General features: G+C 38.8%; 2 long non-coding RNA genes and 3 other non-coding genes across 5 annotated transcripts; 1 reads left to right on the plus strand and 4 right to left on the minus strand.

The window, feature by feature from the left end:
* Window positions 1-288: 288 nt before the first annotated feature.
* LOC111946498 (U5 spliceosomal RNA) lies at window positions 289-402 on the minus strand. Its single transcript, XR_002872232.1, has one exon. It is a non-coding gene; the product is annotated as a U5 spliceosomal RNA (small nuclear RNA).
* Window positions 403-1292: 890 nt separating this feature from the next.
* LOC111946486 (U5 spliceosomal RNA) lies at window positions 1293-1406 on the minus strand. Its single transcript, XR_002872221.1, has one exon. It is a non-coding gene; the product is annotated as a U5 spliceosomal RNA (small nuclear RNA).
* A 3521-nt stretch (window positions 1407-4927) lies between these two features.
* LOC144987794 (uncharacterized) lies at window positions 4928-11902 on the minus strand. Its single transcript, XR_013651460.1, has 3 exons — window positions 8095-11902; window positions 7446-8029; window positions 4928-5879 (listed from the first exon to the last, which is right to left on the minus strand). It is a non-coding gene; the product is annotated as an uncharacterized LOC144987794 (long non-coding RNA).
* Window positions 11903-16253: 4351 nt separating this feature from the next.
* LOC144987917 (uncharacterized) lies at window positions 16254-16683 on the plus strand. Its single transcript, XR_013651606.1, has 2 exons — window positions 16254-16372; window positions 16456-16683. It is a non-coding gene; the product is annotated as an uncharacterized LOC144987917 (long non-coding RNA).
* Window positions 16684-17779: 1096 nt separating this feature from the next.
* Window positions 17780-17893, minus strand: LOC111946492 (U5 spliceosomal RNA). Its single transcript, XR_002872226.1, has one exon. It is a non-coding gene; the product is annotated as a U5 spliceosomal RNA (small nuclear RNA).
* Between the last annotated feature and the right edge of the window lie 413 nt (window positions 17894-18306).

Raw genomic sequence — 18306 nt, forward strand, 5'->3', positions numbered from 1 at the left:
TCGATCATCAATTTCTTTCATTACTCAGTTTTGGCGCCCTCTACTAGTCTTTGCCTGTAGTAACCAAAGTTCTTTCAGCTGCCGTTTAAAATTTTATAAACATATTTACTTTCAGGATCTTTTGAGGTTTTAAACATCTATAAAAGTATTACCAAAGAGCAAAGTAAAGATCTGTTGAAAAGAAATCCATGAAGAAAACATATACAAGCTATAAACTTTACATACGGACATAGCCAGGTAAATCTAATGTAGATAGTTAACTTGCTTTACTTTTTCACATCTTTAGGAAGCCCTACTACTGCAGGGCATCAAAAAATTGAATCAAACTCTTGTTGTTCCTCCCCACGGAAATCTTTAGTAAAAGGCGAAAGATTTATACGATCTGAAGAGAAACAAGAGTGCTGGCCTTGGAAAGCACCAAGTGACCCGCCCCGTTCACGGCACTACAACTTTAGGTAATGGTGTCAAATCGTGTAAGACAAAGAAGGCACACTAAATGTTGAAAATACATTAAAACTTAAATAGCTTGCATTACACGCAAATGATCCAGAACAAAATAATAGTATTAGCAAGAAGATGCAATCCATGGTCCAGAAACCAATTATCTTTTCACCTAATTCATACATTTGTATGATTATTGTATTTTTGTGAAGGGGATGTATCTTTATGTATTGTGTATTTTGTCTTTCAGTGTCATATAAGCCCGTGTGGGCTGGGCACATTAGTGCATGACACTTAAATAAATCAAATCAATCAAAAAAAATGTACCAAAATAATCTTGTTTGTATCTGTGGATACAGCTGCAATTTTCATGATTAGATTGGGTTTTCCATACATAACTGTATCCTTTATAACTCTCCTAGAAATATAGGACAGAGGTATGTAGGATGACTCTTATATTGAAGAACATGAAGAGAACAGCAGAAGAAATATAAAAAACCGAGTGGATTTTAGGGAGGAGTTGAAACAGACTTTGGGAGAATCAGGAGACTTTTTTAATTGCATCGATCATCAATTTCTTTCATTACTCAGTTTTGGCGCCCTCTACTAGTCTTTGCCTGTAGTAACCATAGTTCTTTCAGCTGCCGTTTAAAACTTTATAAACATATTTACCTTCAGGATCTTTTGAGGTTTTAAACATTTATAAAAGTATTTCCAAAGAGCACAGTAAAGATCTGCTGAAAAGAAATCCATGAAGAAAACATATACAAGCTATAAACTTTACATACGGACATAGCCAGGTAAATCTAATGTAGATAGTTAACTTGCTTTACTTTTTCACATCTTTAGGAAGCCCTACTACTGCAGGGCATCAAAAAATTGAATCAAACTCTTGTTGTTCCTCCCCACGGAAATCTTTAGTAAAAGGCGAAAGATTTATACGATCTGAAGAGAAACAAGAGTGCTGGCCTTGGAAAGCACCAAGTGACCCGCCCCGTTCACGGCACTACAACTTTAGGTAATGGTGTCAAATCGTGTAAGACAAAGAAGGCACACTAAATGTTGAAAATACATTAAAACTTAAATAGCTTGCATTACACGCAAATGATCCAGAACAAAATAATAGTATTAGCAAGAAGATGCAATCCATGGTCCAGAAACCAATTATCTTTTCACCTAATTCATACATTTGTATGATTATTGTATTTTTGTGAAGGGGATGTATCTTTATGTATTGTGTATTTTGTCTTTCAGTGTCATATAAGCCCGTGTGGGCTGGGCACATTAGTGCATGACACTTAAATAAATCAAATCAATCAAAAAAAATGTACCAAAATAATCTTGTTTGTATCTGTGGATACAGCTGCAATTTTCATGATTAGATTGGGTTTTCCATACATAACTGTATCCTTTATAACTCTCCTAGAAATATAGGACAGAGGTATGTAGGATGACTCTTATATTGAAGAACATGAAGAGAACAGCAGAAGAAATATAAAAAACCGAGTGGATTTTAGGGAGGAGTTGAAACAGACTTTGGGAGAATCAGGAGACTTTTTTAATTGCATCGATCATCAATTTCTTTCATTACTCAGTTTTGGCGCCCTCTACTAGTCTTTGCCTGTAGTAACCATAGTTCTTTCAGCTGCCGTTTAAAACTTTATAAACATATTTACCTTCAGGATCTTTTGAGGTTTTAAACATTTATAAAAGTATTTCCAAAGAGCACAGTAAAGATCTGCTGAAAAGAAATCCATGAAGAAAACATATACAAGCTATAAACTTTACATACGGACATAGCCAGGTAAATCTAATGTAGATAGTTAACTTGCTTTATTTTTTCACATCTTTAGGAGGCCCTACTACTGCAGGGCATCAAAAAATTGAATCAAACTCTTGTTGTTCCTCCCCACGGAAATCTTTAGTAAAAGGTAGGGATGGCCCGTTTGACACGGGGCTTCGGCGCGCGGTTCACCTTCATGAAACAGAGTGTTTCGGCACAATGTTTCAAAGCGTGTGTCAACCAGCGCAGATCACGTGATTGATGACGTATGACGCGCCAAATGCATCACTCACCTGAACCAGGTTTCAGATCTCAGGTGTGTTTGATCAGAAGGGCGCGCTGTTGTCTATAAATACAGATGAATCCCAAACAACGTTTCCCGACCAGTTCTGTTGTTTCCCGTGTATCGTAAGAATCAACGTCATGGCACCCGGTAAAAAACGTTCTGTGGCTTGGGATCATTTCAACTTGATTTCTCCAAATAAGGTAATACACTATTAACGTTATTTTATTAGTAGCCATTGCTGATTATGTCAGTTTTATAGGTATGTCTGTCAGTTGAAAGGAATCATTTTTATTCTTTCCATTTTTTTTTTTAGGTGCAATGTTTGATTTGCAAACATGAATTTGCATTTAATGATAGTACATCCTCCATGATGCGACATCTCCGCTCCGTTCATCATGTTGAAACTCCGCAGTCGGCAAATCAAGCCTTCAATCCACCTTGTATTGGTAATAAGAATATATCCAACTAATGGCACACTAAGAACTGAAACAGATAGCTCAGTGGAAAAATCAGTGACATGTGAATGCTGAGGTTCCGGTTTCGAGGCTCAGCTTCTACAACTAATATTTTTTTTTTCTTCATATGTATATTTTGCAGTGTCAAGAAAGCAAGAACTTGATTCTGCATTGGTGGATATGATTGTAATGGATGCACAACCATTTTCAATTGTTGAAGACAAAGGCTTCAAGGTAAGGTGGCTAATATTATATAGCATTTACATTATTTATGTTTTTGTGTACATAATAAGCTGTATTTTATTTGTCACTATTAGGCTTTTGTCAACCTTTTGGACCCATCCTACATAATTCCTAATAGGAAGGCCTTGAGGACAATGGTGGAGGAGAAGTACAAAGCCAAAAAGGAGAAGGCTTTAGATGTGGTTAGCAGGGCCTCTGCTGTCAGCCTTACAGCAGACATGTGGACATCCATTAACATGGACGCTTACTTGGCTGTAACATGCCATTTTATCACCGAGGAGGTAGGTATCCCCTGCTTTGTGCAATGCTTTGGTTTATGTATCTCAGTTTGACTTTGTTCATTCTAGGTGGAGCTGGCCTCTGTGGTCTTGGGGGTTCTGAAGTTTCCCCAAACCCACACTGCAGCTCACTTGGCTGAGGCCAAAAATCTTCTCATGGAAGAATGGGGAATTAAAGGGAAGGTGCGAGCCAGATCAATAAAGTACAAAATCATTCATCAATATGGCCTCCCAATACCTAATATACATGATTTGTGAACATGTAATCTTTCTTCCAGGTGACAGGCCTGGTTACAGACTGTGCTCCCAACATGGTTGCATGTGCTAATATATTACTGTTTCGGCACATAATGTGTTTTGCACATATGCTTAATTTGGTGGTGAAAAAGTCCCTTGCCCAAACCCCTGAACTAGAGGATATCCGAAGTAAGGGGCGTAGGATTGTCGGTCTTTTTAAATCCAGCACCACAGCGAAGGAGAAGCTGTCAGAGATGCAGCGACAGCTGGCCAGGCCAGAGCACAAATTAATACAAGAGGTGAAACATTTTCTTTTTTTTAAATCTAAGATTTTACATGTTTTTGCAGTTGTTTATTGTGTTACTTTCTTCTCTCCTTTAAAATGTGCTTGCTGTCTTATCTTAGGTGGAAACAAGATGGAACAGCACATTTAATATGTTGGAAAGGTTGTTTAAGGAGAGAGAGCCACTGGGGGCAGCTCTGGCCACCCTCCATACAGACCTTCCTCCACTCACCTCAGAGGACTACCAGGCCATACACCACTGCTTGAGCATTCTTTCACCGTTTCAAGAGGCCACAGTTGAGCTTTCGACAGAAAAACGAGTGTCAGCATCCAAAGTCATTCCCATGGTCAAAACGCTGAAACATTACATCTCAAGCAGGTGTGGTCAGATCACACACCCACTTGGTGAAAAACTGGCCACTAACTTGAAGAACAATCTCCATGAGAGGTTTTCAGCTCTGGAGAAGGTCACTGCTCTGTCAATGGCAACCTTGTTGGACCCAAGGTTTAAAGAGCTGGGGTTCTGCAGCCAAGGCTCTGCCCACACGGCCATAGAGCGACTCACTAAAGAGTGTGCTGCAACAATGCAGGCGCTACTTCCAGAGGCACAGCCACAGTCGCCACCTACACTGTAAACCCGAATAAGTTCAGTGAACTCAAAAATTTTGAGGAAACAGATTACATAATAATTTTTGAGTTATCTTACTTAAAAACTATAAGTTCATTTGAACTTAAAATTTTTGAGTTGAATAAAATAAAACAATTTAACCAAATGTAAATTATAACTTTTTATTTAACCAACTTAAAGATTCTTACTTTACTAAAATAGCATATTATGATTTTATTGAACTTTAAAACAGTACTTAATTAACTGAAAAACATTAATTTATCTCAACTCTAATTTAATGCTTTAAAGTATAAACTAAGTCTTATATTCTTAGTCAAGATCACTGTTACAAAAAACGGAGGCAGAATTGCAATTGCATGTTTATTATTTATCAACCTGCATGAATGCATTAGAACAATTTGTTGTACAACAAAATACAAAAACACTGCACAAATTGTGTTAAAAGTACACCAGCCATTAAAATATAAAAATAAATCAACCCTTAAAAAACAAAAAAAGTGCATCAGTCTTTTACACCATTTGCATATAATAATTTGTTGTAATGCAAAACACAAAATACAAAAACACTGCACAAATTGTGTTAAAAGTACACCAGCCATTAAAATATAAAAATAAATCAGCCCTTATACAAAAAAAAAGTGCATCAGTCTTTTTAAATTCTCCCACAAAACGTTGTCTTTTAACTGCTTTTTCTTGACAAACTAACACTCAAAATGATGCCAATCAATTTAAACAGCCATCAATGAAATGGAATGGAAAACAGTGATATTTGTATAACAATATTTTCAACAGTTAAGTAGAAGAGGAAATTAAAATCAACAACCATGAACATGGACAAAAAATACCATTGCGAGCATTTCCTAGTATAACAGCTTGACATTTGGAACACTAACCTAACTATGCATGTGCCAACACCGTAATATGCTACTCTATCAATGAAAGATCGTTTTTGAGACGAAGAAGACATGGTTTCAACTGTTTCCCATCTTCAAGGCCCATCAGTTCTTTTTGGATGAATGTGAATGTATGAATCAGTCTTTTTGGATAGTCTAAATGCAAGACATAGATCAACCCAAACAACAAGACAAATGCATCAGCCCATTTAGAAATGTCGCTAACCACAACCTCATCTTCCACGACAACTGCTGCACTGAGTGGACTGAGATGGATTAAACTGTTCTCATTGACAGTTGTCAGAATGGCAACAGAGGTGCTACTGATGTCTGGCTCTGGTGACTCTTCAATCTGGAAAGGACAAAAACAATGTAGTATTAAAGAGAGAAAATTGATCGTTTCAGGAATGAAAACTTTATCAAAACCTACAACCTAAAATTGAATGACATTAAAAGCATGTCAGAAATTACATAAAGAAAATTATGCAAAGAAATCAAAATAATACTTTATTTGTATAAGACTGCACATCATTCCATAAGGCATCTCAAAGCACTGTATGTAAAAATAAAAAAAACTTTTAAGACATGACAATCTGAAAACAATCAGATTCTTTCAACCAAACCCCACCCCTCCATCCACCTAACCAGTTTCACCAACATTACCCTCAGCTCGTCAGATCCAGTGCAACGCGGACAGACAGTGATGACCTTTTTCACCTGCATCTGTAAAACAGTGTTTTTCAACGAGCGTGCCGCGGCACACTAGTGTGCCGTGTGAAATTGCCCTCATTAACTGATCTAAAAACATTGACCATCACCTGGGTATCAGCTCTGTGTTCATCCAAACATCCTGATAAAACACTGAGTAGTTAGGAATATAAAAGATCATAAAATACCTTCTTTGCGTTTATTTTATTATATTAAAGACATTTTGATAAGAATGCAGGTACCGCCATGGGGAAATGTCTTGTGAGACAGATAGTTTGAAGATTGTGGTAAACACTGGTGCTAGCTGGTCAGCACATCCCTCCAGGACACGTCCAGGAATTCCATCAGGTCCAGCTGCTTATCTAGTATTCACCCTCTTGAACTCTTTACTGATGTCATGCTCACTCACAGTTAGCACTCGTTCCTCTCCACCAGGTTGTGTCATTGTTATGGAGCTGTTGTTCTTAAACTCGGCATAGAACAGCTCCAGAACAATAGCTGTGCTAACATGGCCAAAAGTAATCGAAAAGAACGCCTGATCGGAAGAAAAATTTGTGAAAAAATAAAAAGGCAGATGGACTTATACTAGGGTTGTGCCGATGGGTGATGGGTGAGTGACATCCCGATGGAGAGACACCATCGTGACGCCACGCCCCCGCCACGTTGCGAGTCGACACCATAAGCCGCGGTTACATGTGCAAAATATCTTGATGGGATCAATGGTCGGATTAGAATCCAACCATGTACATGGGCCCAGAAAAATGTTTTCAGAATATAACGAACGTTCACTAAGGTCACACTTTCAGTCGGAATAAATCATTCGCACTTTCGCAGTAGGGTTTGAAAACCGGAAGGGGATATAAGTTCCGCTGAGCAGCTATTTTTAAAAAAAAACTTTATTGAATATAACAATTCAATACAAAACAATGTTAAACAGCGCCGAGCAGCCATATACATTAACATGTCAGCTCGGTATTATACGAGACGATCTTCTAAACGTGCTTTTAATAATGTTACGGTTATTATGAAACAACTGTTCGCTCATCATTTGAATTTTAATCCGTGTGGTCAGTGCTTTTTCTGAACGGAGCCAGAAAGAAGCCAGGATTAGCAGTATGCTAATACGGCGTGTGAGCTTTTCAAAGCAGAAATGTCGCTCAGTCCTTAGAAAACGTACAAACAATCACGTTACCCAACAAAAAATACTTACATTCCAAACTTTGAGGAATTGTGGGTCCTCCTCGCGTAGATATATTGGAAGCCCGTGCAGGACCAGAGTACGCTTGACATCGGCATCTTGCTCTTGCTGCACAGAGACGCACACAAATTAATATGGCAAATATATTTGAAATGACTGCACCTCTTGGTCTACCTCAGTTCAGTTTTTATATTTTTTATAATTTTCTTTAAGTTATACATTAATTAAAAAAGGAAAAAAAAATGCACATACTATGACACTATATTCATATTTACCAATGCATTGGGATCATTTTGATACTACTTATGGGAACATTTCATTCACTGAATTAGATACGCTTGGTCATCATCATGAACCGACCAAAGTCAGTCCTTTCTTTTAGCTATACTAATGCATAATGTTGATAATGCCATGCAGTTACACCTCACCTGTTCGTCATAGAGGTTCAGAAAATTCCGTAGAACCTCTGAACCCCTACCGGTTCGTGTCGCTTTTTGTCTAAACAAAATCAGCATCCTTGGTGTCCGTCTGTCTAGTTCAGAGTAGAACTGATTTCTTAGGTTAACATTAGTGATGCGATGGAACTCCGCACAGATCTACAAAAAAAAAGTGTTAATCACCTCTTAAAAATCTATTAAAAGAACTGAAAGAAAGGTTTTACCTGTGAATCAATGCGGAGCGCAGGCCATTTTTGCAAGAACTCTCCAATCATTGGGTCTTCTTTAATGATCTCTAGGCGGCGAAGTGCAAAGGTCATCTGCATGAGTTTGTCAATCAACAGGAGATTTCTTTGACTTCTCTCAACTTCTTGTATGATTTGGATTCTAACATTTTCAAGGCTGGTAGAATCATGTCCCTTAGGGAAGTCAGGCAGGTAGTTCACCTCAGCATGCTTGGCTTTTTTTATATTGTGATGCGGATGCTCTTTGTCAGGATTATTGTGGCTTCTTCTGCCAGAATTTACAGCGACTTCTAGGCATCCAGCTTTGGCTAGCTTACTACGAAAATTCCCCATTTTATACTGCAAGCTCCACTTCCATCCATACCATCCACTTGCACTACTTTTCTCTTTGAGACATGGATGAGCCGTCACAAGAGCTTCTGCTGCCATGGCTATATTTTTTTCAGTAGGATAGGGTTTATAATTCATGATTGCTGTGGCCATGCTTTCCAAGATGCTACTTTTTTGGGATCTGGTCAAAGTGACTGTTTTCCATGACTGTTCATAAGCTGCATTTCCTTCTAGAAGAAGATGTTCCACTTCATAAGAGAAAGTAGGCACATTGAAGATGTCTGGCCAGGATTTCAGTCGGTCACTAATGGGCACATGAGGAAGCATTTCAGTGTTGGAACTTTGTAATGACTCGCTTTCAGCTTCAGATCTGACAACTTGGAGTGTCCCTTTTTCTGGTAAATCTTTAATGTCAACCAAGCAACAGAGTTGGCCATCAAAATCTGGATCTTCATAGTTGAGTGTAAACTCATGGTCAAGTCTTGGCCTACACTTTTCTTGCAGTGTTTGGATGAGATGCTCAACTGAATTGGGACGCTCAGTGAGGGTCAACTTCACAGCTATTTCTGGAGCTATGAAAATGCGTAGTATGAACTTTGGGGGTTCTGTCATTGTCTGAATAAAAAAAAACAAAAAACAAAAAGACAAATAAGATTACTTCACATTTTGATTAATTCACAGCAACATCACTTCCTAAGTGGAAGTATAAAGCGTTTTGGTGTCAACAAGAGTTTACCATTGACATTGTAGGCACAGACTGGCAAACTGTCATTAAGTTCCATTAGACTATGAACAGCAGTATTTCCAGGGAACAATTCAAATGATCTCAAATGTTCTGTGTAAAAGGACTTGTGATCATTGCAAAGAAAAGTTACATTGTTGTTGACAATGAGGATGTTTTCAACTTTGCTGAACTGCGGTAGTCCCCCTTCCTGACCAACTGAAACAAACATTCCAACATCATACGGAGTGCCATCAATAACAATCTTAGATGCTGCATAAATGATGTCAGAGTCTGTTATGTGATGTATGTGTTGTTTTGCCACGTCTGGTAGTTGTGAAACGAGAACAGAAGAAACACTGGATGTTTGTTGATGTGGCTTAAAAAAAGCTTTGGCGCTAAGGTGGTATGCAATCATGTACTGATGTCTAGTTGCAAGTGTTTTAAGAACATTCTTGAAATTTTGTGCATCATGTACAATGCGTTTGAAAAAGCGATGTTTCCCCTCAAATCTCATTGTCCACAAATGGACAAGGGGCCCAAAGCACCGTATGAGATGGGGGTAGTGTTCAATAAAGTGGTGTTTAGGGAGGAATGTGAAATCAGGAAAAACTTCCTTTAACATCTGTCTGTGATCTAGTATCTTGCTTTGCAAATACTGAATAGACTCCTGATCAAATACTGGACACAAAATAAGCTCCACAATGTCTTTCAAATCCATCAATATTGTCCAAGCCCCGTCGCCCTCAGGAACTGTGTCACCAATAATCAATGGGAGTAATCTCAATAATGCATTATTTTCATGCCCGTTGCCACCAATGCTTCTCTTGGTGGCAAAGGTTTTGGCAATGGGTCTTGGTTTATCAGTGGCATCAGAGCCCTTGTATGGAAAGGACTCGATTTTTTTGTTCAAAGAATCAAGAGAAAAATATTTGAGCCTAATCATCCGATCAATACAGAGAGCCAATTCTAGTGGCACTATGCCCTCTAAAAGATCATGCAAGACATCAGGTGGGAAGCCAGTGACTGGATGAAAATGCTCAAGAGTGCTTTGCAAAATACAGTCGCCTTTAACACCACACAGACTGGAAAGATTACCCTGCAACACATCCTGTACATCTCTGTCATGGGTGGGTTTTGTCCTAGGATTAAAGTCACCCTGGAAAACATCAAGAGACTGAATCTGGTTGTGTGTTGCTTTGCAGAATCTACACACATAGCCAGCTCTGAAACATTGGACAAAGCCAGCGAATGAATGAGCAGCCAGATTATCAGAAACGACACACAAAACAGTGCCATGAACAGTACAACCAAGGGGCTCAATATACAGACCATCTTTTTCAAGAGTGCCTAAGTCTTTTAACAAGGGACCAAGGGTTTTTTGATAGCCATACTTCTGAACATCTGTCACTTTACAAAGTGCAGCTAGTTGAATTACATGAAGTGCTGATCGGTATTTGTGAGGAAGGTCTGCAAACACCCAATACACCGAGCAGAGCTTGTGGATTTTTCTAGACGTACCAAGAGGATTTGCAATTTCAAGGTCATCGATGTACAACATTAGTGGCAATGTCAACTCTGAAGAAGACAACATCTCATTTTCCTGGTAATACAAGCCATCTTTATGGCTCTTGTAATGCCCTTTTTGTGAGTTCTTAGTTTCGCTAATGAGGTCAATGACATCAGTGTGTTTAAAGATTTCTTGAATCATTTCAAGTATTGGCACATATACTGCAGTGTGCCCTGCCTCCAACACATATTGCACTGGCATGACAACAGGAAAATTCCTCTCAATGTATGTTTTTCTGCGTTTTGCAGATGACAAATCTTGACCCTTGGCTGTTTCAGTGACAAAAATGTTGGTGTTCACAACTGAAGTAACCAATTCATTTACAACAACTTCAGTAGCTGGAACAGAGTGCTTTTGCAATATTTCTTTGACAGCATCTTTTAAGAGAGGCTGAGATAAAAGAAATATCTCCCTCAGATCATCAACAATATCTTGACAAGCTCTCTCAGAGACATGAAGAATTGCCTGCATTTTAAGAAACAAAGAGGCCAAATTTTTATGCAACTGGGCTTCCAACAAACCAGTGTCACAAATCTCATCTTCAGAAGCAGGCAAATCTTCATGTGGATCAAGACAATGCTCTTCATCAAAATCAGCAGTAGTTTGAGCTGCCATGTTTTCTGTAGACACAACATCATCACTGAAATCTGAATCGCTACCATGAGTCCTACTCTTATGGGCATTGAAAGATGAGCAAACATTTGTGGTATACCTACAGTTCTTAAATGGACATGGTACAGTCTCATGGTTTTTCAAGTGTCCTCTCAAATGAAAAAACAAGCTTTCCTTTGATAAAGGCTGACTGAATGTACACAATGGACAGGTAAACAGTGATATACCTGCGTGTACCCCAGGATCACCTTTATGTTGGTGAGAACGTGACAAGTGAATTTTCAAGGCATTAAATGATGCAAATGTACAAATGCAGTTCTCAAAAATACATGGCAGTGGTGTTACTTTGGAATAATGCACGTGTTTCAAATTGTAGTGCTTCAATAGTTTTGTCTGCGTGTCTGAAGAGTGGACACATAGTTTACACTTCCAATTCATTTTACTTTAACTACATAGTGGCCTTACTAGCCTCCTAATCAAGTGTAAAAGCCCTCAATGAGTTGACTCCTACAGCGATGGTCCCTCGTATGTGTTCCTGTAACAGTTAAAAAGTAGTGTTATAGAGATGCAATAAAAAATGTTTCCATTCGTTACATGAATAAACTGTAGGTTACCAAGTGACAGGCTGGTGATTCTGACAAACTTTAGATTCTTTAGGGTGTCAGGTCTATGTATAGAAAAAGTAGATGAAATTAAACTAAAACCTAGTATTAAACGTTTAAACTACAAAAATTACTTCTGTTGCTCCCAGAACTATTTCATCAAGCAGCTCTTGGTCAAAGTTGATGACAGAAAGATAGACAATCAAGATTAGAACTTCTTAAAGATTCACAAGTACTGTATTTCTTAAATAGCCTGTATCTAAATGTTATCTTTTAGATGCATGTTCACTTTGTACAACTTCGATATTTTCAATAGAAAAATAATATGCCTGTTGTTGAGAAAAGTCAATATGACCTGGTAAGGGCCACATGAAACACTTTTGAAAGGATAAAGATGCACATCAAAGAGTACCAGAAATCTTATTGGACTGGCATTGTCTTTTCTAAATATCTGATCCTCAACTGATCCGTTTTTTTTTCTGATGAATTCAAAGGTTTGTTTTCTTGCTAATGTCTGACTTTACATTATTAAACATTTTTTTAGTTCAAATATAGAGCATTTATACTTGTAATAAGGGGTGGGCAATAAATTCTAATTATTTTTTTAGACTATTACTTTTTGGAGAGGAAAAAAAATAGAATAAAATAAAATGACAATCAAGATATTTTCCCAGCGGTCTGCTTTTTTGGGCTTCCATTGTTCTGAGTAATGTCAGCCTGTCTGTCTCTACAGGGCTCAACATAGCAATTTGCCCACTGGTCCGGTCCTGTTTCTCGAGCAGCACGGTCCACAAGACTTTATCACTTGTCCACTCAAGCCACTAAAATATCTAACGGTTAATATATTTTTCACCTTTTTCAATAAATTATATTTTACGAAAACGCTTAGATTTACCTCGTCTTCATCGCTTTTAAAGTTTGACGTCCGCCATGATTGTTTTGATCATGTGGTGCGCACCCTCCGCAACAGTGTTCACTCTCTGCATCCGTCGGAGCAATTTAACGGGGCGAAAATGGTGTTGCAGAGTGTGTGTGTGCTGAGAGGGGTGCGTGCCGCGAGAGAAAGGGGAAGGAGATGCAGGTGGAAATGGGGGTGTGAGCACGGAGCGGAGGTGTGCGTTGAGATATTGTGTGTTCGAAGGACGGAGCACCTTAAGAGAAGGTGTCCCCCCCCAGAATAACTGTTTTGGAGTCGTTCTTAATCCGCTCTGGTGGCTGAAGGTTCCGAACGGGAAAGTGAACCCCAAAGGAAAATCGCCTTCGGCCCTGGAGGAAATCTCCCCTGCACTTCTGACCACGGTCGGAAAGAGAGAAAAGCAAAGAGAAGTCCCCGCGCAGTAAAGGTTCAACAATAGCTTGGGAAGTTGGACAAGGAGACAACGAACGCACAAAGATGTTTCTCGAACTTCCCCAAGCTGGCCAAATATTTAATGAATGCATTAAAGATGAAACTGTATGCACTGAGCTTCAAGCTGAATCATAGGCTACGTTCACACTGCAGGGCTTAATGCTCAATTCGGATTTTTTGAAAAAATTGGATTTGTTTGCTAGACCGTTCACATTTCCAAGTAAATCCGAACTTTTGTGATCTCCAGTGTGACCGTGACACGACCCAAACGAGACCCGCATGCGCAGAAGCCAGAAGAATACTCAATGGTGAACGACGTCACTTGTTGTTTGCGGAGCAAACGTTAACAATGGATGTCAACAACAGTGCTGTCAAAAGCGGAGCTCTTTTTGTAATATTAAATTTATTTTCACAAGGAGCAGCACAATTACAATCTTCTCATTTTAAGAAGGCAATGGAGTCGGGATCGTCTGTATCCACTGTTATGGAAAGGAAATGTGCATGTGTTGGGGCCGCGCACCCGCGTGTGCAAACGCGTGCCGCGATAGAGAATAGGGGGGGGGGGGCAGTGTGGGCGCGCATTCATGTTGTGTGTTACGGAGGACGGTAATAAAAGAAGGTTTCCCCCAGATTACATGCTATGGACTCTTTATTAACCCGTTCTGGAGAATCTAAGGATCAGAACAGGGAGGAGGAGGAGGATCGCCTCGGGTCCGCCGCGCTTCTGAGCACGGTCGGAAAGGGGAGAAAGAAAAAAAAGTTATCGCGGGAAAGGTTCAACACCATGCTCTGCCATTTATCTGGAAATTTTTTCAAAAACCGCCCAGTTGCGATAAGAGCCCTGGAGTTTGGTCTGAAAAGAGCGATCACCCCAAATATTAATCCAATCAGTGACCTCCCTTCCCTTCCACTGACTGGTCTCAGCAGCATCGTCCACCATGGTTGATGTTTACGTTCTCGTTCCCGCCTACTTCAACGCAAAAGATGACGTTTGTTGCGTGTCGATGACGTACGGTTCGGAATCAAGTCGCCTGGCCGGTCAGACGGCGGTCGCAATTGAAAAGAACGGCTCCAATTCGGAATCAGGACGGCAAACCCACGGGGCCTGGGTCGCAATTGAAAGGATCGGATCTGTGTCATTCAGACTGTCATGAAAAGATCGGAATTGGGCCGCTTAGGGGCAAAAAATTCGGAATTGGGTCGTTTCAGCCTGCAGTGTGAACGTAGCCAAAGGCAACTCCAAATACCTGACTCATATTTTTCTCTGGACTACAACGGCCTCATTACACTGTCCACATTGTCAATGATACATATTAATATTTTTTAACTTATGCATATACTATAATTACAGATTTCAGAGTATATGATTTGATGAGAACAATCTGGAGACGAACAATTTATTTTAAATTACTTTACATTTAAAAACACAAATCACAACCATGGGCCAAATATACCATTTTGAGTATTAAGCAAATATGATATGATACAGGTATCACTTTTTCAAAACCTAGCCCAATTCATGATATACCTACTACAAAACTATAGATTCCTATACTGTTAATTAAATAAATAAATATTACGCCATTGTGAAAAACAGCAACATGAAGTAAAAACAAAGCTAATTTCGAAAATATTTATTTTGAAATCTTAGTTTTCTGAAAAAAGACGTATAATAATAATAATAATAATAATAATAATAATAATATTCCCCATGATTAAAAATGAATATTTTAAAATGCTGTTTTAAAATAATGAACAGGTTTTTAAAGCAAAATGAGATATATTGAATAATATAATGGCTAATTTAAATTCTTTGTGCAGCTTTTTCACCATTTCATGAACTTTTTATATATTTAAGAGAGATTTATTGGTTGATTGTGTATTTGCATGAGGTCATATTTATTTATTGAATTAAATATTTGTGTATTTAATTGTGAACAGTATAGGACTCCATACAACATATCAAATTAAGACTCGGATGTCTTATTGAATTGCAACCATTTTGTTAATTTACAAAATAAAAACTTACCTTGGCTCTTGGCGGACACTTCTTGAAAAAATCCGCACAGCCGCTGCCTCACTAAGAGGATACGAGAACAGGTTAGCAGAAGCTAGCTTTGCCCACATTTGCATTCATATAGTTACTATGTGAAATACAAGTTACGCGAAAGCGTTACTATTACCAAATCACAGAGTTTATTGTGAAATCAAGTAAAACAATAACAATATTAGCAATTCCTGCTGACTAGTATGTGCTGCCACTGGCTCCCGTCCTAATCGAGACAGGCAAAGCTAGCGGTTAGCTAGCGGCTAGCCAGTTTGAAATGAGCGCCAACCATCTCGGTAAACGTAAGAGTTTTCGTTTCTTAACCAACTTCATTTACAACGCACAACGTCATCATAACGACACTGCTCAATAATTTAATGGAAAAAAACCGTATCATTCCGAACTGTTTAATTCCGAACAATTTTCGCATAGTCATAGTTACTATCATGACTATGCAAAAATTGTTCGGATAGTTAGTAGTTTAAACTCGCGGAGGACGTCATGACCACAAATGATAAACTAGAGGGAACATAAAAAGAAGCAACAAATATATATTTTCGGAGAGAAAGTAATAAAATAGATATAAAAATCAAACTATACTACTTACGTAAACGTATGTATGTGGTACACTTCGGCTCGCTCCGGTGCTCGCTTCAGACCTCCGCCATCTTGAAGACTTTTCTCAGTTCGCGGCTCATGGACGTACGTTATGACGTCATCACGTCTCTTTACTTAAAAGTTTTGACAACAAGGTTTCATTTACTCAAAATCTTTTAGTCCAATAAAGATATAACTGGGTCAAAGTTGAATCGGCTTATAGGTTTTAAGCTGACTCAACTTGGTTGCTACTTTTGAGTTCTGTGATTATAAAACTTTTGAGCTCATTGGACTGTTCGGGTTTACAGTGTAGGGAAGGTCCTTCAAGTCAGCAGGAAGATGGTGGTCTCTGGGCCCTGCTGGACAGGCATGTGGGGGTTCAACAGCAGGTGACCAGCACAACTGCCAGTGCAACAGTGGAGGTTCAGAGGTACAGTAAAGATTAGAATCCTCATCATAACTTCTGCTCATTTTAGACTGGTGCATGACAATAGGCTATTAATGTCCTTCTAGGTACTTAAAGGAACCTCACATCCCAAGGACTCAGGACCCACTGAGATACTGGGTTACCCACAAGGTTTTATACCCACATCTCTACAAGCTGGCAATGAAGTTTTTATGCACACCAGCTTCATCTGTGCCTTGTGAGAGGATCTTCTCCAAAGACGAAACAGGCTGAAGCCCAGCACAGTGGAGAAAATTCTGTTTTTAAATAAAAATCTATAACATGTATCCCACCCAGTCATGTTAGACCCTGGTTCACAATCACTCATTCTCACTTTATACATGGCATTCACAATGTAACACAAGCACTTCTCACAAATCTTCAAACATTATCTTTGTTTTATTTCCACACTGAAGTGTTACAAGGGCAAGGAACTTAGTGGAGTAGATGATATATGTCCTGTCTGCCACCAGATGCCGCTGTTCTGTGTGGTTTCGAAGCCCCAAATGCTTCATTCATTTTTCTGGCACATTTACACGAAGCCCCATGAGAGCTTCATGGGGCTTCGATTCCCATCCCTAGTAAAAGGCAAAAGATTTATATGATCTGAAGAGAAACAAGAGTGCTGGCCTTGGAAGCACCAAGTGACCCGCCCCATTCACGGCACTACAACTTTAGGTAATGGTGTCAAATCGTGTAAGACAAAGAAGGCACACTAAATGTTGAAAATACATTAAAACTTAAATAGCTTGCATTACACGCAAATGATCCAGAACAAAATAATAGTATTAGCAAGAAGATGCAATCCATGGTCAAGAAACCAATTATCTTTTCACCTAATTCATACATTTGGACCAAAATAATCTTGTTTGTGTCCGTGGATACAGCTGCAATTTTCATGATTAGATCGGGTTTTCCATACATAACTGTATCCTTTATAACTCTCCTAGAAATATAGGACGGAGGTATGTAGGATGACTCTTATATTGAGGAACATGAAGAGAACAGCAGAAGACCAAGAGGGGAGAAATATAAAAAACCGAGTGGATTTTAGGGAGGAGTTGAAACAGACTTTGGGAGAATCAGGAGACTTTTTTAATTGCATCGATCATCAATTTCTTTCATTACTCAGTTTTGGCGCCCTCTACTAGTCTTTGCCTGTAGTAACCATAGTTCTTTCAGCTGCCGTTTAAAATTTTATAAACATATTTACCTTCACGATCTTTTGAGGTTTTAAACATCTATAAAAGTATTTCCAAAGAGCACAGTAAAGAACTGTTGAAAAGAAATCCATGAAGAAAACATATACAAGCTATAAACTTTACATACGGACATAGCCAGGTAAATCTAATGTAGATAGTTAACTTGCTTTACTGTTTCACATCTTTAGGAGGCCCTACTACTGCAGGGCATCAAAATATTGAATCAAACTCTTGTTGTTCCTCCCCACGGAAATCTTTAGTAAAAGGCGAAAGATTTATACGATCTGAAGAGAAACAAGAGTGCTGGCCTTGGAAAGCACCAAGTGACCCGCCCCATTCACGGCACTACAACTTTAGGTAATGGTGTCAAATCGTGTAAGACAAAGAAGGCACACTAAATGTTGAAAATACATTAAAACTTAAATAGCTTGCATTACACGCAAATGATCCAGAACAAAATAATAGTATTAGCAAGAAAATGCAATCCATGGTCCAGAAACCAATTATCTTTTCACCTAATTCATACATTTGTATGATTATTGTATTTTTGTGAGGGGGATGTATCTTTATGTATTGTGTATTTTGTCTTTCAGTGTCATATAAGCCCGTGTGGGCTGGGCACATTAGTGCATGTCACTTAAATAAATCAAATCAATCAAAAAAATGTACCAAAATAATCTTGTTTGTATCTGTGGATGCAGCTGCAATTTTCATGAT

This window comes from Oryzias latipes, chromosome 19, assembly GCF_053564925.1.
Source record: "Oryzias latipes strain Hd-rR chromosome 19, Olatipes_Hd-rR_3.1".
Classification (NCBI taxonomy): Eukaryota; Metazoa; Chordata; class Actinopteri; order Beloniformes; family Adrianichthyidae; genus Oryzias; species Oryzias latipes.